The following is a 20,862-nucleotide window of genomic DNA, read 5'->3' as shown; positions in this document are numbered from 1 at the left end:
AGAAAACAACTTTTGGAGAGAAAATATTACTCCATCCTGCTATGATACACCCCATATAACAAGGCTGCCTTACAAGTGACCAGGCATGTTTTCAGCAACAATTTCCAAATCACTTCATCACATCACTGCTGATGTTCTGGTCCCAGTGCTAACGTGCTCTAACTAATTCACAAGTTTTATAAGACCTTGAGTCTGGTTTAGCTGCTTCTAAGCCTTTTCAAAGGAAAGCAGCTGGGCTTCCTGAAAGGTTTCTTGGGCCAGGAGAAAGGCATGGGGATCTATGGGATCTATTACCTGCAGCAGTGAGAATCTCTCGATGTCCCAAATTACATTAGTTTTTCAGGCTATAGATTCTGGGCTCATGTAAGGAATTCATCAAAAGAGACAATAGCAGAAAGACTACAGGTTCTTTTTCTGACTTAAAAAAAAGGTTACGTGCAAGTTGATATGATTGCTTTTGCAAGTTGCTACTTAGTTTTGTAGCTTTCCTTTTCAGCTTTATTACATGCAGAGCATAAAAACAAACAGGTACATGCAAATGAAATCCCCTGGCTTCTAGGAACCCCAGATCACGATGGACTTTTCATTTCAAGCAAACTGTTAGAGGGAAAACTTTCACTTGAAAGATAATTTGCTGTGTTTTAGATTTACTGAATCATGCCATGATTCAGACAAGCTCTGTTCCCCAAAATTTTAAATTTGAATAAACAATTTGAAACAAGGAAAACCAGGAGCGTTCATCTTTCCTCTACAAAATAACTCCACATTTATCATGTTAGTGAAAAAAAAATAATATTCAATCATAATGATCATTTTATTAAGGTACTCCAAGTAAATATATGGATTTGGTTATCTTCTAAAGTGGTTAATGTATGTTTTTAATTTTTCTCATGCTCTCACTGCAGTTAGGAATTTTGTCTTCTTCCCTATTATGCAACCACTACATTAAGATGGATACACTAGTTACACCAAAGCATCATTATGCAAGAAAGTTTGCAAGAAGCCTTACTTACGAACTCTGTATTTTGCTAGGACATAATTAAGCTGATTGGAAGTATTGTTGTGAAACTCAGGCCCTCTGAGGTGCAGCTTTGTGGCTTGTTAAATTTGCTCCTCAAAAACATGCTTTTCAATGAACTGATTTATTCTTTAAAAAAGAAAGAAAAAAAAAAAATATGTATCACCTCCTGAGAATGTTTGGGAGAAGTGAAAGGACAGGTAAAAGAGTTTTTTAAACATGAAAAAGAAAAAATAAGTTTTGACTTGAATAATGAGCAGTTGAATGAAGCAGAAGTCTAGAAATAAACAAGTGTTTTGAGCAGCACAAAGCAGAGAACTATGTCTTTGTGGGAGCTAATTTAACAACTTAGTTCTCGGTAGCACATAAAATAGGAAGACGTTTCTCACCTCCTCCACTGCTGAAAGGCTACTGGAGCTTGGGCAGACATTTGATGCAAATTAAGTCACCGCTTTCTAAAGGTCCTCTCAAACAAGATTCAAAGTATTTTGTGTCATTTAAATGCTACCTCTTCTTTCTCATTAAAAATGGATATTTAGAGGAAGATATAAAGGTAAATATTTCATCTTTATTCTGTCCCATGAGTATATAGAACATCAGAGATAGGTGCTAAAGGCAACTTTTGGATATTCCCAAAGTTCACTTTTTGCTCCCTGCTCTCTCTACTGTGATTTCAACTGAAATTTTTGATCCTATGCGACATGGTTACTCACTACATCCGTGGAATTTGGCATGCCATTCAGCCCTAAACCTGTGTTTCACTGAAGGAGCAGTGAAGTTTGACACTGGCATTTCTGTTGTTGCTGACAGTGATGATGTGCTTCTCTCTTAAGCCTGAAAGTTACACCCAAGACCTTGATCATGAAGATAACAAGCAGACTGACAACAATCAAGGTATTGCCAAGTAAAACAATGACCATAACAGTGTCTCTAACTGGGTACTGAAAGATCTTATAGCAGACACCTGGTTCAAGAGCTGAGGGCCAACTGAAAACATAGGGAACCTGTAACTATGAGTCAACCATCTTACCTCATAAACAGTGAGCAGCTCTACAGACCCTGGAGTACATCTACATAGCACCTGGCTGTATGAGAGCATTGCCCCTTGAGGTTATGCCCATCACATCTTGTCAAAAGCTGCCCTGTCAATGCAGATACTTGGTAAGTTAGTAATGGTTTGCTTAAGCTTTTTCTGCTTTGTGGAAATTTTATGTTAGATTGATTGTGCACTATAATCCCTTAGACATAAACTGTTAACAAAGTATGGGAGTGGGAGTGGATTCAGCTGCACTCAGACACCTCTGAGAAGGACTTTAGAAAGCTCTGAACCTTGTGACCTCAATGAGAGGTGTTTAACCCTATTCTCCATGTACTAAATAATCAAGTGTACCATGTCATCTAGAATCTTACTGTCTTACTTACGATTAATCTGTGTTAAATCACTACATTCAGTATTACTGCTTCTCTCTTACAAGTGAAGCTTCTATATTCTCTCCGTGACATCGACACAATCAAGTGTTGTGCATATTACAATTTTCCACTTCTGAGTGGGTTAGGTACCGTAACTTTTAATTTTGTATTAATAGTATTTCTGGTTTTTTTTTTTTTTTTTTTTTTTTTTTTCTGTGAAGGATAGCATATGTAAATAGCTACAAAACCTTTTAACTTGCCTGTCCTATTTAATACAAATGACCATGGAGATCAATTGTTAATCTGAAAGGCTCAATCCTTTATACTGCTTCAACTGTAACAATGCTTATGTTCATTATATCTACAACCCTGTGTTAATTTCAGTTCCTTCAATGGGACTATCTATTTCAAGTTTTCATGGTTAGGATTCCTGAGATGTACTCAGTGGATTAAACCACTTGGTGACTTAGGACCATAATGGTATTCCACTGTAGTGTATATGTTAATGGAATATGATTACATGTGGGAGCAGGAAGCTCTAGAGAAATAAGATCTGCCTCTTGCACTGAGTTTCCCCAGATGATTAAATTACACTCCAACACATTTTCACTATCACTGGTAAAAATATGAAGTTGAGGACTGTTGAACAATTTTAATTTCCCCTGTGTACCTTAATGGCTGAAGCATCTGTTCTAAAACTTTGTCAATACCTGGAATGGAGCATTTCATATTCACTATTTGTATTAGCAATCCCTGGTAGGATGATTTGCCACTACCTCTGGGGAAAATGGAGTGATAAATTGTTGCAGTAGATTAAGACCATTTTTCTTCTGTGGAATTAATCACGTGTGAACAATTTGCTATGATTTTTCAACATATGTTCATCAACAACTCTTTCATATAAACGCATGTAGGTTATGAACTGATAAGCTCCTCACTTAGGAGAGATTTGGGAATTGAGCAAGGGTGGTTCACACACTAGACCAGTGCTTAGCTTTGGACCTGTAAATCACTTGGTAACATTTGTCTTTCTCTGGCTAGAATATATTTTAACTGCAAATGTTCTTTGCTGTCTCTAGATAACATAGATATTTAGGAGTAAAACTCATTAATAAACACATTTACATTTGTGCTGAAGTATGATTTTTTTCCTTACAGAACATGTTTCTTAGTTGTTTATATATATATATTTATATATATGTATATATTTATATATTATATATATGTATATAGATATATATATATATAAACATTAATCAATAGAGTTTTAGTTGAAAGAGCATGTATTTTGTTCACTTTGCCTTTTTCTCCTCCGTTCTGAAGCTCTGACATGTGGTTATCTTAGCCTGGAGATTCATCAAAAAGGTATTGATGTATTGAGGGCAGTTTGGGATTAGACATGAAAATAATATGAGATTTTTCTAATATTGTTCTAAATGTTATAAGACTAAATTGTTGCGAGACAAGTTCAAATTGGGCTATGTACATTTTCTCATAGAAGTCATTATAATTGGAGAAGCATAATCTAAAACATATTTATCTGTTTTATTTATAAAAAGAAGTGTTAATGGAGAAAAGATATTAGTGGATGTTATGGTTGGAGTTCTGTCAACAATTTACTAAAGATAAATTCCTCATCGAATTACAAATAAATCCAACATTACAGACTGTTTGCATTTGTCATCACATGTATTCTTATCTTGAGCAAATGATAATTTTTATGCAGCATCCTTGCAATAGCGGATATGCCATTTAGTTCAACATTGTGGAGTTATTTACACTATCTTTAAACAGGGAAATATCAAGATGAAGAATAGAACAATCATTGTTTTTCTGTGAATGTTGTTCTGGCTTAAAAGAAGTGTAGGTGAAAAGTCAACAAAACGACTTCTTAAAAACATTATTTGATGTGAAATCTTTTGGCAGCTGAGAAGACCATGTTGATGTGTAGACATCAAATAAGATAGTGTGGCAATCCTATTTGCAATGAGCTTAAACAAGATGATCCCTAATTGAATTTCCTCTGGGGAGAAGTTAAGCAGTTTTGGTTTTGTTTTATTTTTCTATTTCATCTCAAAAAGTTCTTTCTGTAGAAAGATTCCACAACATTTTAAGAATCCAATAGGAATTATGGGAAATATTACATATCTCTTTAATTATTGTTTCCAAAAGTCTGAAATGTAGTGCTAACAGATCTGTTTGTCTTATAAACAATGCTTTTAAGTCAAATTAATGTATTTTGATCAGTTCACTGAAAAGCATTCAACCATCTTAGACACGCTATACTGCAACCTATTAGTTTTTAATGATATTTGTGATTAAAATAGTATCTTCATAAAACTTTCAGTAGTTAACCATTTAAGTAGAAAATTCTCTTATTCAAAACATGTCCTTGAACAAATTTCTTTTAAAAAAACATCCTGCTGATCAGTTCCAGAGATAACCTCTGAAAACTGTGGCAACTGTAGCTGTAGAAACAAAGAGGTTACCTTTACAGTCATGCACACAACAGTTTGAACTAGTCTGTGTTCTTCAGGATGTCAGTAATAAGTTCTGAAGTGTCACAAAATAAAGAGATTGAATGCAGTCTAGGTCATGAGTGATTAAAAAGTTGTTGCCATCAGATAGCTACTCTCAGTCCTGGATATTTTGCTGTGGTTCCTGGGCAGAGCTGTACTATTGGGAAAGGCACTCTGGAGAATACAAGTTAATGCCCAATCTAGGAAACAGACATCACAATTACTTTTCTGAATTTAAATGGTAGTGCCTGCTTTAATACTCCACTGTGAAACCAAACCCAAACAAATCTCAGTGACATCAAGATACAGTGAATTAAGTCACAGCATTATCTTTCACAAAATCTTTGAAAAAAAATAAAGGTCCACTTTTAAGAGAAAGAAAGGGAAGAAATATTCGTTAATGCATATCTGCATAAATAATTGAGAAATAGGATGTAAAAAAAATCATCTGGCTGCAAATGTGACATATCTTTATAATTATGGTAAGGTAGCCTTAAAGTCTAGTATTGGTACTGTTCTGCAGATGCTTTCTAATGCAAAATGTTCTTTGCAGATATACAATTCAGTAAAAACATCCTTGAATCAATAATAATTTCAGAACTCTGAAATATATTCAGTGAACTCATTCTAAAGCTTTCCTTGGAATATAAACTTATTACATTATGCCATGGACAATTAAACACAGAATGATAGACTTGTCCCTTCATCTATTCATATTATCTGACTGGAAATGTTTTCTTATCTAATTGCACAAGGAAGATAAGCATCTATTGTTATTCTTATGAGCTTTATAAGTGTTTTCTTTTCTTGCCACTAAGTATGCTCTGAGTTTCTTTGTTAAGGTGAACGACATGCTTATATCTCTAATCTGTAACCAACAGGCTGTAAACATCAAAAAAGAGGCTTTTAATTTGTATTCACAACAGTGGAAGTTAATTACAAATAGCTTCCAGATCAGAATATAACACTTTCTTCACTTAAAGGTAAATGAATATCCAAGATTCTGGATAATAGAGAATTAAATCTTTGAACTACTATCTTTAAAACTTGCACGGCTGAGTTAAATGCTAGAAAATACATAAATAAGTAAATAGACAAATCCTGTATAACTTAGTCTCTGGCAGTAAAATTCAGCTGACAAACATGAGTAAAAGGCCATTAAGTATTTTTATCTCTGCCTGCCACTGATTTCAATTTTCTATAAGGATGTAAGCAAGTTGGTTTGCATGATGGCAAATCATCAATTACTTCCCAGAATCACCTGTGGTGGATATAGACATTTTCTTACAACTGTCACTATAACCACTGTAAAGAGCTTCTTTACCATAAGCCATGTCTCCATATATGCTTTAATTTAAGGGCTGTAGGCTGAGTTATAGGGGAAAGTGGAAAGAAAGCAGAGACTTTCATATGAGATTAACTTGGGAGTTAAGAGCTTGATAAAATACAGTAATACTGATGTCATTGCAGACACTCTGAAAAGCTTGAAGGAATGAAAATACTCAAATGAAAGAAGTCTGTTTTCAGAAAGCAACAGTTGAATATGTCAATTAGGTTATAGTATTCTAGATGAATTTTTATATGTAATTCCAGTTCAAACCGATCTAGATTAGAGACAGATTGCTTACTGGGTACAATATAGGATTCTCAGACAGGTTCAGCATTTCGAGCAGGCTGTCCTGGAAAAGGGACTCAGTTTGTGGCTCTTAAATGAGTTTGCCAGGTGGAATATCTCTGGAAAATCTGGGCATCAAAGGCTTCCAGTGTATGTAGTGCCAAGGAAACAGATGATAACAGGGCTTCCAGGCTTTTCCTCATTGTATTGGAAGCCTAGGAGCCCCATGTACAGTTCCTATTTGGACTCCTATAATCATTTGAGTTTGAAGGGACAATTAAAGATCATCTAGTCCAACTCTTTTGAAATGAACAGGGATACCTACAGCTCCATCAGGTTTTCAGAGCCCCGTCCAGCCTGAATGACTTCTGGTGATTCCAGCTGTTTCCTCTTTCTGAACATTGCAAACACCAAAGTGGGAATGTGATTGTCTCTCTGTGCTCTATATGGGAAAGCTTTAGTCATTCTTTACTCTCCAAGAGAGCAGTCATATTCTCAGTTATCAGTTTGGAACTCTGTAGAGGCACATTTTGCAACTGTTAGATTTTAGATCAACCTGTCCAGCTGCAATCTGGATAACATGTCTGTGCAGGCTCTCCTGGATCTCATGATTATTCCAGGAATGCAAATGGTGATGAACAGGGTATAGCTATCATCTGGTCAGTGCATTTGTGCCTAGGACTGTCAGAACAGGATTTTCCACTCTGCCAGTGAGTCTAATCTTGTTAAAAACTAATATTTGATGCCCACAGGTTCTCTACCTGCCTTTTGGCAACTTTGTTTATTTGATGTGAGATCACTCTGTGATCTGTCAACAGTAATCTTTCAAAAGTACTTTTACTTTAATTATGGGTGTAGTTCTAAATTGGCAATACTGTTTCTTTCATTCCCTCAACTATATCTGTACATATATATATGGATATGTGTATACTTTACTAAAAGACAATTTGCAAAGCCATTAAATGCTGGCCTTATAAGGTGTTGGGGGAGAAACAAAACAAAACTCAGAATTTCTGAAGTTATTTCCAGGTAAACAAATATATCTATTTTGTTTTTCTTTGGGAAAGGAAAACAGGGCAAACGGAAGTTACCAGTAATTCTGTATCCTTCCTCTTGGAGCATTGAGAATTATTCTGTCTTTATATAAAGTAGTAATTTTCAGCATCCGTGTATACAAAAAGATGATCCCACACTCTTCTCTTGACAGCAGAAATTCAGAAAAAAAATAATGCAGCACATTTTACCTGAATGTGACAAACATAACATTGACCTTTGTCATTTAGAATGAAAATGTAGCATTGCCCTGTCAGCAAATAGCAACCTATGATTTTTATACATCAGCTGAATAACTAGATAGGAAGAGTTTTCAAAGGGAAAGAAAGATATGGCTGTGTTTACTTTGAAAATTGAGCAATAAATGATTAAATCTTGTTGCATTGCTGCTCAGAGATTAATCCTGTGTACATATTTGCTATAAGAACAAGTATTCTTTAAACAGAGCTTCAGAACCGCTGATAGATTATAATCACCAGGAGCAACCAATAACTCAGAAGAATCTTCCCTTATGATTTTTGCAGTCAACTACAGTTGTGCAACACTTGCAAAGATTAGAGCTCTATTCAGTCCATTATTTAACACTTTATCTACTCCTTTTCCTGGCAGTTAAGCTCCTGTAAAGCAGGCATAAATTAATTTTAGAAGTGCATTTACCAAGTTTAAGAGTTCTGGAAAAAAGAAAGTACTTTGCAGTGTCAAGACTGCATGTGACCACATAAGGAAATAGAAGAAGAGCAAAGATAGCTTCAGTACATATTGTGCCTCTATAAGATCTTCACCTTTGCTGTCCAGATCCTGAACAGTGGAAAGATTGTTCTCTTTTCCACTCGTAATGGTTTTCTGGGGTCATAGGGATGAGTGAAGTGTGGCTGTGTTTAGAATAACTGATGAGCATTTGGAGAAACAACTTAATGTTTAGTGTTTTGAATATGGGCTATACTCTAAAATCAGATGAGAAGCTTTAGTGGTTCTACTCTTTGATCTTGTTGCAGATATAAGGTAACATAACAGTAAGAAGTTTCCAAACAGCCCTTCAGACCAGAGGTCAGATAAAATACAGGTGCCAGTACTAGGAAGAGCTTTACCACACCTGAGCTATTTTACATTAAATAAAAACTTTGTTGTGTCATTGGCTCTATGCTGTCAAATCAGATGGTAAAATTCTTTATTAATGTACCATACTGCCCTCTGCCTGTACTTTTCTGTGGTATCATAATGCCTCTATTGCTGAAACATTACCTAATGCAGAATCAGATGAAATGAATTTCTGGATTCTACTTGTGCCTAAGACAGCATTCAGTAGTGAAATGTTATTCTCTGCATATGACTCAACCATTTTTAAGCAAAGAATAAATTGCTCAAAGAGAAAATGTCCTTGCAGGGTTCAAAGGCCATGAATGTTGGTGTGGTTTTTTTAATATATATATATATATATTTTTTTATTATTATTATTTTTTTTGCTTCTCCAGCTTTAAATAGTTTTAAATGGCTTATGAACTCCTGAAAAGCTCAGCTGGAAGACAACTCATATACATATATATTTGCTGATGATTTATGAAGGAAACATGAGGGAGAATAACTTTGTTTCATTACCATATAACCTCCTTAAGAGAGAGCTCTCAGTGACTTTATAGCAGTAACTGTGATTAATTATAGCTATTGAGAAGATCAATCTGTCAGTTAAAATAATGTTTATTTTCCATTCCTTAATATTTCCTTGTGAAGAAACCATTGTAACTATGAGAGCAATGACATATATGTGTTCTATTCTTTGAGATGACTGTGAAGGTCCACAGCTCTTTGATTTTTATTCATTTAATACTTTAAAACAAAACAAAAACTTTCCCACATTCAAAAGGTAATAAAGTCTTTCAGTTTTCCTTTATACATACATACTTATCCTAAGTGGAATTCAAGTTGTCTGACAGATTGTGGGTGTTCTTTTCAAGTGTTACTCCTTCCTTTGAACACAAATGAGAATGAGTTAAAACTAAATAAAAGCCAACAACAACCTAAGGAGGGTGAGTAGATTAGTTTCACTGTGACTTGGAAAGACTGAACCCCCTGGGGAAACTGCAAAATGTGAGCACCTACAGGTCTGCAGATCTGTTATTGCTGTAAGTCCTTGGCACTAAAGCAATTCCAGCTATGTCTATAATGTCAGTACCGAAGTTCATCAACAAGAATTTCTGTCATTGCAATGTGACAAAACCAAATAACTCTTTCACAAAGTGGAAATGTGAGAAGAGAAAATAATTCTGTGACAATTTATTCTGGCATCGAAAAATGTCAATGTATTCCATGGAGAGCCTGTTTAGGTCATTCAGTTAAGCTTCCAATGCCTTTGTTGTCCTCTGCATTTTACTCTTTCATTGTGCAGCTCCTCACCCGGATTCACAATTTATTGCAAGTCCCTATCTCTAGGAGTATTTAAGATGTGTGTAAGTGACACCAAGGGAACTGGTTTAATGACAGGACTTGGTAGATCAGGTTGATGCTCGGACATGGTGATGCTGAAGGTCTTATCCAACCTAGAGGATTCCATAACAGCTATGATTTCTTCTGCACTTCGGGTAGAAAACCTTAATGCACAACTCAAGTCTGATAGCCACAAATGACAAGGAAGGAGGAAATAGACACAAGTCTTCTCTTGCAAGGATGTAACTGGATGCACTTGTTATGTTGCAATTGAAGAATGGCACAGAGTAAGGAGAAATGGGAACAATAGCAAATTCTATGTGGGAGTTAATGGTTATTCATTTTTCTCGTTTCTCCTTTGATGTAAAGGTCTTTTTTGAAGGAAGGAATTTGGAAGGAATTTCCTAGCCTTAAATGTTTCATTATACCAATCTTAGACCTAACAGAAACTTACAGGTTAACTATACTGCAATTGCATATATTTGACATCAACTTAAACCCCAGGCAGACTGTGAGAGACAGCAAGCAGGAAATAAATTTCAAAAGATTTTCCACAGTGTCATGGATAGGAGGACTCATAATTTTGTCATCTGACCTTTGAATGTTTGAAAGAGCCTGGCAGAGTGTTTGTTTGGGGTTCAATGGGGAAGTCTGAAATTCCTCAAATAAATAAAATGAGAGAAAAAAATCATTTATTTTTCCAAGTGTAGTATTAATAATTCTTTATATCTTTGTTAGAAGGAGATTTCTAAATGCAAGAAGTTTTAAAAAGAATCTTTAGCCTATATGAAACCAGGTCATGTTTTTTCTAGTTGAAAATCATAATACATTCTAGTTTCTACTAGGTTTTAGACAGTAAAACTCAAGTCATTAAAGTGCTGAGAGTTGGACTGAGCTTTAATGAGAGTATAAATGAGTGTATGCTCTTTTGTGTTTGGTGGTCAGAAGTTAGAAGTCAAATCTCAGTTTTAGTACTTGTCTTTTCCTGCTACTTCTTGTTACTTGGTCCTTGTTTGTCCAAAGTTTGCAATGTACTTCAACTCTTCTCCATTCAGGGAAAAAAAAATTAAGGAAATTTCACTGAAATAAAACCAATTGTGCAACTGTGGTTTAACCCTGCAGGCAGCTATGAAGCACATGGCTGCTTGCTCATTCTTCTCATTTAGAATGGTGTAGAGAATTGGGAGGATAAAAATGTGGGAACTCTGGATTTAGATAAGGACAGTTTACTGGGTAAAGCAAAGATGAATCTGCAAGCAAAGCCAAACAACAAATTCATTCACTACTTCCCATCAGCAGAACAGCACGAGAATCTGAAACATCCTTGACTCCAAGCAGCACAGCTCTGCAACAACTAAAACATCAGTGTGGTAATGCCACTGTTTTCATCAAAAATCAAAACCATGCATTGTATAAGTAAAGTCTATCGCTGCTAAAGTCACAAGGTGTTAATTGTTGTACATATTTGGCAGTAGCTGAGCATAAGCTAGTCCAGCACATGGGTTATTCAGTGCAGTAAGCTATATACTACAGAATAGAATTCATATTAATGTTGCTAAGGAATCACTGGGATTCAAGATGGAAAGTCTTCACATCTTCATCTTGCAGTAAGACTAAAGTTGCTGCTGGCATGTAGATTAACATCATCAGCATGAAGGTAGGTTTGTGCTAGGAGATCACTGGGAATTCTGTCAATCATGGACCTGTACAAGGACATACAGAATCTCAGTAAAAGCAAAATGATAAAACATCTAGTAAAATATCAGTGGATAATCAGTGTGTTTCCAGATCTAGATACAGAATGCACTCTTAAATTAAAACAAGTGACCAGACTGACAATTGTCAGCTCCATGAAAACTTACTTGAAATTTTTAACATTGATGCTGGCATGTAAAGCTCTTTTCCTTTTTGTGGGTTCGTTGCAGATAAGTGATGGAATAACTATACATGTGGACTTCAAAGGAGGTGCTATGGGAGGAGCAGCTCTTTTAGAACAAGAACCCATGTGCAAAATCCTGTTACATCTGAAGAGCAGCCAAAGAAGCCTCTCACCAATGATGTTAGTGCATTAATCCAAATAATCTGTGGGTGTAAATTATGAGATGAAAACTTTTAAGACGAGTAGTTGGAGAAGTGTGAAAGTTAACTTGAGATATTTTAATGAAATCTTCTACAGAATAATTTGTTAATTTGTAGTGATAAAGTGAATGATGTTTTTTCTATTAGACAAAAACAGTACTATAATTCTTTTTAATAGATTTTTGAAGCATCTGTTATGATACCACAACAGGTACTAAATCTTAAATGACATGATATTTTCCATTTAGAATGTAGTCTGCAAAATGAATACTAATCTCTCAGCAAAGAATATGCCACCTTTACCTTCTTTATTGTAGACATATTGGCATTGATCTTATCAGATATGCTGAATCATTGCACCATAATATGGGAGCTTGCTTGTAGTATGAAATAATCGAAGTGTATTTCTTTGGATCACTACAACATTTTTAAGTAAACAACAGCTCTGAAAGCAATCTGTATCTTTTCATAGATCCATGGATATAGGAAACCACTATCTGTTTCTTACTCATTTTTGTTGAGTGAAGATATTCTTACACAATGATTATTATTATTTTTTTCCATTCTGTGAATTACAAAGGACTGAAAAAAATCCTGAAAACAAAGTGCTAGCAGGTATTAACTGGGACACTATTTGGTTTATGAAGACAGTCTGCATTAGCTGTTAAGATTCTTAAAATGACTCTACGGGAAGCTAGTGAAGGTTCAGTTCAACTTACTAGCCTACCCCCGATATCACTAAATCTCACTTTGTATGCTCACATAAAAAGCAATTTAAGAGACCACGGTGAAAAACCAACTTATCTGACTATAGGTAATCTGAAAATAAAATTAGATTTATGCTACATTCCCCCACCCCCCAGTATTCAGAGAATATCCATCTTCTACTGTATAATTTATTGAGGAGGTGAGGATTGTTCAGAAGTAAAATCCTGAACCTCTCTTTGATTGCACTGGAAAATGTGAGCCTTCCAATCTCCCTTTCTGGCTGACTTCTGAGTCTTCAGCAAATATTTATACAAAGACTCAGGGTACTGTGTCAGTGTTTTTTCAGACTATCTCAGCCACCTTTTAGAATAGGACACATTAAATTCCATCTAATACTTGCATCTAATTCCCAGTGCTTTGGGAGCAGTACATTTACAGTAAATGAATGAGATCAGACTGATTCCTCTTATGTTCAGCTTTTATATCTCTGCAACTCCACTGGGTGTAACTCCTCTCTCTGAGTAGAGCAATTCCACTTTAGTGGAGCTTTAGTACCACTCCTGCAGTATAGAAACACCGAATAACATCAAGTGTAGTCAAAGAAGAGCCTCTCTTCCTTTCTTTCTCTGTTCTACTTGTATGAGCTCATGAAGGTCAGTGACCACTGTGTCAGGTGATAGCTAACACACCACATTTCTTCCAGTTGTTTACTTTTTCTAAAGGCCAATTGGTACATAGGTTCAAATAAGGGCTTTCAGTTATTCTAGTTATTTTGTTTGTGGGAAACAAAATTTTTTCAGGTGACTTAATATAAAACTGATAAAAAGATCAGGACTCTTCAGCTTCTGAATTCTGAAAAGATCCAGTGTATTCAATCGAAAATATCTGCACAAGAAACTACATCTTCATGTTCCCCTCCAATAGCATGAAAATCCACAATCTCTCTTCATTTTTCTTTCCTAAGGCAAAAAAAATTGAAAACAAGCCTAAACAAGTAATATTTTTCCCTTCATCATAACATCCCTTTTGATTTTCAAGACTAATTTCTTTCTTTATACTCAACAGTACCAGGGTCCACATCAAAACATTATTTTGAGGAGAAGACATTTTGTGATTTAGATTTTAGAACTTCTAACCTTCCCTGACATGCTAGTTGTGTCCTATACTATTTCTATCCCTATTCAGCAGTATTGCATTAACTTTTTACTCATTAACTTGTGGGTACAAAATGTGGCTTAAATATCTTTACTTCAACCAGGGAATAGATTCTGATCAGTGATTGAGGACTTTTCCATGTCAGTCAGAATACTGATGCAGAATCAGGAAGATGGCTGCTCCTATCCCATGTAGTTGCTATCACAGAAAATAACCACTTCTTAGTAATACTTTTCAAGAAGGACACATTTACACAACTGTGTCATGCTTGTACTGACATTTACTTTTAAGAATTAGAATATTTGTCAGAGTAGGAAAGAAGTGAGATTAATCACTTTCTATATAAGTAGATGAATTTGGTGTCTTCCCCCTGCACAAACAGTGATTTGAGAGATGAGAAGGATTAGCAATGATCCTGGAGAGTTAAAAACTGTAGACATGGAAGCTCTCTAGTCGTGTTCTGGAAAAATACAAAAGAGAAAAGAAAAAAAAAAAATGGTACGTTCAATCATAATAATAATTACAAGGGGCACCACCTCACTGTGCTAAATATCCACTGTTTGATCTCCAAGGAATGTTCAATTTAGGCATAGCTGTCGTGTGGCATTTGGTTTACCAACTTGAAACACAGGAAGTCTGTAAGGTTCAGTCATATAGACAATTGCTTACCATAGGAATTGCAAAAATTGTTAGCTTGGTAGGTAGAGTATGTGTTCTTAATACTAGTAAAAACTATTGCACATGCAATTGGGTTAGTAGTTCACCTGTCCCAGTCTACCTATCGTCTTCAGTTTGCTTTTTGTAAGAACAAGTTGTCAGCACAACAGGAGTCTGGCAAATGAGTTTCTGACATTCTATCACTAATTGGATAGTAAAAGTCTAACTGAGTAATCTGTCCCCAGCTTCAGTGCTGTATCTCCCACTGTATCCTTTTTCAGGTAGGAAGTTGTATTGCAAGAAATGATTGCCCAGACAAATCTAGGCTGGCTTGAACTTAAGGAAACAGTTGAAAGATCAATTTCAAACACAAGTTCTCAAAGGTAATGGACTTTCCTTATATTATGTACCAACTCAGTACTCTAACTTCTGTATTGTTGGATGAACCTTTACATTTGTCACAGTGTCAACTAAATAATCTAGAAGGAGTACAAATTTATAGTACCTTCTCAAAAATTATTGGAGACTAAGGATATAAAAGAGTTTTAAACATCAGATATTGATGGAAACAACTGAGAATGGACTGGAAAGTTCAATCTATATCACTGTTTACAAATATATTTACAAAATACTGTAACTATTTTATTTGTATTGCTATTTTAAAGATGGGGAAAGTACAGTCTTGGGGATTTCCAGAACCAGATATTGAATTTTGTTTTGTCTTTGTCCTGACTGGAAGTTTCCACTTTCATGAAGTAGAAAAAGGAAGGCAGTAAAAAGTCATCTACTTTCTTGACCTAATAAACAAATACACATCAGTTCCATGGCCAGCTGACAAAATAAAATACCAACAGAAATAGTCTTCCAAATTACTGACTGCTAATAAAATGACCAGCAAAGCAAACTTTTGTGCCAGAGGGTTCTTTCCAGTATTGTAAGCATCAACAGTAAATTCCCTACATGCTGTTTAGTTAAGTTCAAAACATCTGAATTATTAAATATGACAGAGAAAACCATCCTCATCTTAAAAAGAGCTGCATACTCCTAGGGCTGTTGAATCCAGAGAACAGAAGTAGTGCCAGATTCTTCTGGTGCCATCCTACTGATGCTACTAGACTTCTGTTGGTGAGGCTGACAGCATAATTTAACTCCTCATTTTTATATAGAAGAAGCCTTTTCAGTGATAATAAGAAATCAGGGCATTACATGCTGAAGTTGAAAATGTCTGCCACCTAAGAACTCATTGTAGATAAAGGAAGCCTTAAATTTGTTTTAAAACATTTAAAAAACATGTTATGTTTAGCTATAATTGTCTAACAAGATACTTGCATTTTAGTAAGAAAGTAGAAAAATCTCTTAAGACAGCTGTATCCTTAAAAGTCTAAATGCCTAAACAACAAAGATGATGATTCTACATGTTCCATCTTTGTTCTTTCTTTGAATTATTAAGAGAAATACATGGTATAATCTGTTGCAAAATGAAGAATGTATGCAGTTTCTCATGGTAGAACAATGTATAAATGTCAGTTTGATGCAGATGATGGTCAGTCATGTACAACATTTAGGATAATCCTAGGGAAATGGCAGGATATATCAACGATGTCCCCATTTCAAGAAGCTTTCTAGGCAATAATTAGCAGTTATGCTTTGCATTAACCTTCACGCTTACAGGCTTCAATGTATCTTGATAGGTCAGAACAAGGTCAGAACAAAGATTAGAAAGCTGCAGAACTGAAATGCTTAGGAAAACACAAAGGTGAGGAACGAAGTAGGAAGTTAATCATGGGAACATATTCATGTGCCAAGAACAGGGAGTCAGAAGCAACTGGAGTGAAATGGCTGTGGATCAATTGAAGGTCACTGCTGGAATTACTGTAGTGAAATATACAACAATACTGTAGAGGAATACTCAACAATTTCGCGGGTAGTTAAGGCTTATTTTCAAAGATATGTAATCCAGTTGTAACAGATCACTTTAAATGAATAAAATACAATCTAGTGTTACCATTCTTTGTGATTTTCCACACTACTACTTGTTCTTAGATAACTATTTTTTATGATTGCTCTGTAGCCTTAAATGATTAAAATGTATTCAACCAGCTGATCAATTTTAATTAAAATAGTATATGGGAATTAAAAATGTCTAGGTCTAATTCAATAATTTGAATGTGAAAGTGCTAAGGTCAGAAGAATAAATGTATCTGGTTGAGGGAGGATAGATTAAAGATGGGAAAACATCTGACCTGCAGATACACAGTGTTTGGCCTTTCCAGTCCTTAAGATAAAGCAGTGAGTACATCCACAAGATCCATGTTCTTATTGTAGGAAACTACGTAATTTTATGACATCAAGGGCTAGATATGAAACATAGATCAGGGTTACTTTTTTTTTAATTAAAAAAATGAATTCACTGAGGTTCCTAATCCTGAAACTGTTCATAAACTAAACATTTAGGTAATATTTACCTATAAGTCCTTTGGATGGAGAGCAGAGAATCACTAGTCAGGCCAAGCAGTTATTAATGACAGAGATCTATGGAAGTCAGGAGTTTTGAGTCTTACACTCCAAGAAAATGCAGAACAGTTTTGATGATATAATGTTAATTGAAAGAATACTAAATTGTCTTACGGTGATATATTTACCTTTCATTAAGAAGGTCCCCTGGAAAAACTGTGGTCCTGCCACAGTTATCAAATTAATGTGTATATATTAACCCTTCTTGTCCAAAGTTAATAAATAACAAAGCCAAAAAGCAACTTGGAATAGGGTGTTCTGATTCAACCCTATAAATTTGACTAAAACTTTTGTTTGAGTTTTAGACTTGATTGATTTTTAAGTGGAACATTTTTCTGCTGGAAGCATGAGTTTCATTCAGATACAACACCAAAATGTTAGTCACTTTTAGTCATTAAAAATCTACCAGTCTCAAAAGAAGAAGAATTTCTGCTTTTTATCTATTAAAAATTTCATTGTGATTAATTATACCCTAACCATGTTGTCAGCAAGGTACGGTATTTATACTTGATGCCTGCTTCTAGCAATTTTTCAGCCTTCTTATGCATTTTTAAGGAGCAGCAGAATCCTACTCGAGTGGCCTCTTAAAAAAAAAAAAAAAAGATGAACTTTAACAGTGTTGATATGCAACTTACCTAATCAATGAACATATACTGCAGATTAATTAATTCATATTTGCCAAGTCCCATAAGGTATCTGACTATTGATCAGTTTTGTATGAGGATTGAAGAAGATTGTATTTAATAATGATAAAACAGTACAGAATATCTCTAGACAGAAAAAATAATGCTTAATCCACAGTTATCAAGACCACAGAGAACAGGATTACAATAATTAAGGTCATGAGTAGAAACAAATTACTAAAATTACTGAATTTGAAACTTATTCTACTTTTTTTCATTTTGTGTTTAGACACATCAGTTAATTTCCTAACATAATGAAAGTGTGTAAGTGCTGTCCTAAAGGAACATTTAGGATTCAGGTAGAAACATCTTCACATCTTCACCACATTATGGAGCTTCCAGATTTGGTACAAGAAAAATATCTAATTGTAGTCAGTCCTTCTACAAACAAGGCTCAGAAGGAATGCAGAGACCATTCATTCTGGTTTACATTTTTGTGAGAGAGAATAGTTTAAGGGATCTGGTTGTACAGTACATTCTCTAATAGCAAACATTCACAGAATCATAGAACGATAGAATGGTTTGGGTTGGAAGGGACCTTTTAGATCATCTAGTTCCAACCCCCCTGCTACAGTCAGGGACACCTCCCACTACACCAGGTTGCTCAAAGAATTCTCAGGCTAGTTCTTCAGAAGAATCCTTTACCACAAAGAGTTAATTATTGTGAAATGAAGACTTAATTACCCTGTTAATTACTGTGACATGTCAGCTGTATTTGAGATAGCTGTAGGAAAAAATTATCTTTTTTCTCTGTCAAGGCAGGATTGTCTTTTGTTCTTCATTTAGTGTAGTACCTGGAGCTGCTAAGCCTACAGCAGAAGTAGGTGTCTGAGTTTACAATTAAAATGACACAATTTCAGCAGCTGTAAATTAGTGTAGGGTCATGAATGCACTATAAGTATCCTGAGATATCAGATGTAGATATTCAACCATATTACTATTCTGGATGAAATTAGAAATATACAGAAGTAAAAATAATAGAAATATTTTAAATAATGAAAGCATCAGCTTGAGAGACGAAATGACATTAGTTTTGTTAAGTATACACAAAATTATAATGAATAATCAGATATTGGAGACCAAGCGTTTTGTCCAAAAATGTGAAAATTTGATGCTATTAAACTGAAAACAGGTGGCTAACTTTCGCATTTAAAGAAGTGTGAGAATGTTTCCCCGCCTACTGCATCCAACTGTGACAGAGAAAACAATTATAACTGTTATCTTCTTATGAATGATCTGAACACATACTAGGTTTAAGGGATACTCTAAAAATATATATATTTTTTTCTTTCATGCATTATTGGGGATTTAATTTTTAATCATGGTGTTAAAGAGAATGTAAGTCCTCTGGCAGTGTTTTTGTTTGATATTTTGGGTGTTGAGTTCTTTGGAAAATAAGTTATGGTAGGTAACTGACATTCAGTAGTCTGATGTACCAATTTAAGACAACATTCTTGAATAAAATTCATTTAAACCTCATTTCTTTCTTGTATCTGTGCTCATTAGAAATGTAAATTATATACTTATCAAAATTTTCAACTACAGTTTTATTTCAGAATGAGTACATACTGTCTTGCAAAAATGAAAATTCTGCAAAAGATGCAATGTAAGAGTAATACTTGGAAGCAGTATATTTTTGTTCTGGATCCTATTCATGCTAATAACTTACTTGTGTTGTATATGATTGATAAAATCTTCTCTTATGCTACACTACAAAAAAAAATCTATATTGTTTAATCTACATTGTTAAGGTAATAGTTATCTTTTCATCACAAAACAACACAGTGATTCAACTGAACACAGAACTCTTCAGGAAGTCAAAATCTCTTCTCTTTCTTGCAATAGATCAGTTTTGCTTTTATATCGAGGTTTTTTTGTCTATAATTCCAACTCTGAGTATCTCTTTCTTCTGTCATGTCTCATGCCCCATCTGATTTTTATTTTCAGATTTTTATTTTCAGCTTTAGCAGTCATGATTCTAATTCAGGAGCAAGTTCTGGAGAAAATGGTAGGTAATCTGCAGGAGAAACCACAGGAACAGCATTTCTCTTTTTTCTTTTTTTTTTTTTTCCCCTCAAAGAATCATAGGAACATAGATTAATTTATGTTGAAGGGAATCTCAGGAGTTCTTGAGTTCAGTCTCCTGCTTAACGTGAGGTCAACTCTGAGATCAAACCAAATTTCTCGGGGTTTTATCCAGCCATGGTTTGAAAACCTCCAAGCATGAAAATTGCACAACTTTCCTGGGCAATTTCACCTTCTATGAGGTTGTCCTCAGTTAATTTTTTTTCCTATACCCAGCCTTAGCCTGTAGGTTCAGTTTATTATCCCATTCTCCCACGAGACACCCCTGCGAATCTGACATCTTCTCATAGACTCAGCTGCTGGCAGATCTACCCAAAGCCATCTCTTCCCATACTGAACAAAAACTGTTTCCTCATTTTCCCTCCATGGTACCTATGCTTCAACCCCAGCCATTTTTGTGGCACTCTGGTGAGGTCTAACAAGGTCTTAAAAAATCTTTTTTAGTTCAACCCTTCCAAAGAAGAAATCTCTTCAGGGGTTGTTCTCATTGTAAAGTTTTTTGGAATAGAAAGTTGCATAGTTGTACCCACAGATGATATTGCTGTGAATAATTCAAAGATAATAACTCTCAGTCATAGCCACAATCTATGTGTGTTATTCAACCCACAAATGTGTGAAGATCTCAGCTGGGATTTTGTGCTGTTCTGAAATAGACAAGGACATGGAAAATTTGTTTCCATGAGTTTCTTTTTTACTACAAATAATTACAAGTGAAACAAAACTACTATAGAATTTGTACCATTAAAACATATATACATTGCTAGGATAAAGCAACTGATTACTACAAGTAACTACAGAAAATTCTCTATTTTTAGATAATCCACATCAAGGAGTCAGCCAAGCTTTCTCAGCAGGGATCCAGTCTGTCCAGAATGTCTCATGCAGAGAAGTTCATACCATGAAGAACATTTTGGATAAAAAGACAGCTTTTACACCTCGTTGTTG

At 35.0% G+C, this 20,862-nt stretch overlaps 1 long non-coding RNA gene across 1 annotated transcript; it reads left to right on the top strand.

The window, feature by feature from the left end:
- Positions 1–1,999: 1,999 nt before the first annotated feature.
- LOC149918322 (uncharacterized) lies at positions 2,000–20,862 on the top strand. Its single transcript, XR_016466542.1, has 3 exons — positions 2,000–2,179; positions 11,962–12,095; positions 20,733–20,862. It is a non-coding gene; the product is annotated as an uncharacterized LOC149918322 (long non-coding RNA).

Source organism: Phasianus colchicus, chromosome 4, assembly GCF_987193195.1.
Source record: "Phasianus colchicus chromosome 4, bPhaCol1.hap1.1, whole genome shotgun sequence".
NCBI classification, from domain to species: Eukaryota; Metazoa; Chordata; class Aves; order Galliformes; family Phasianidae; genus Phasianus; species Phasianus colchicus.
The sequence above is the reverse complement of the archived record's forward strand: the minus strand, read 5'-3'. Positions and strand labels throughout refer to the sequence as shown.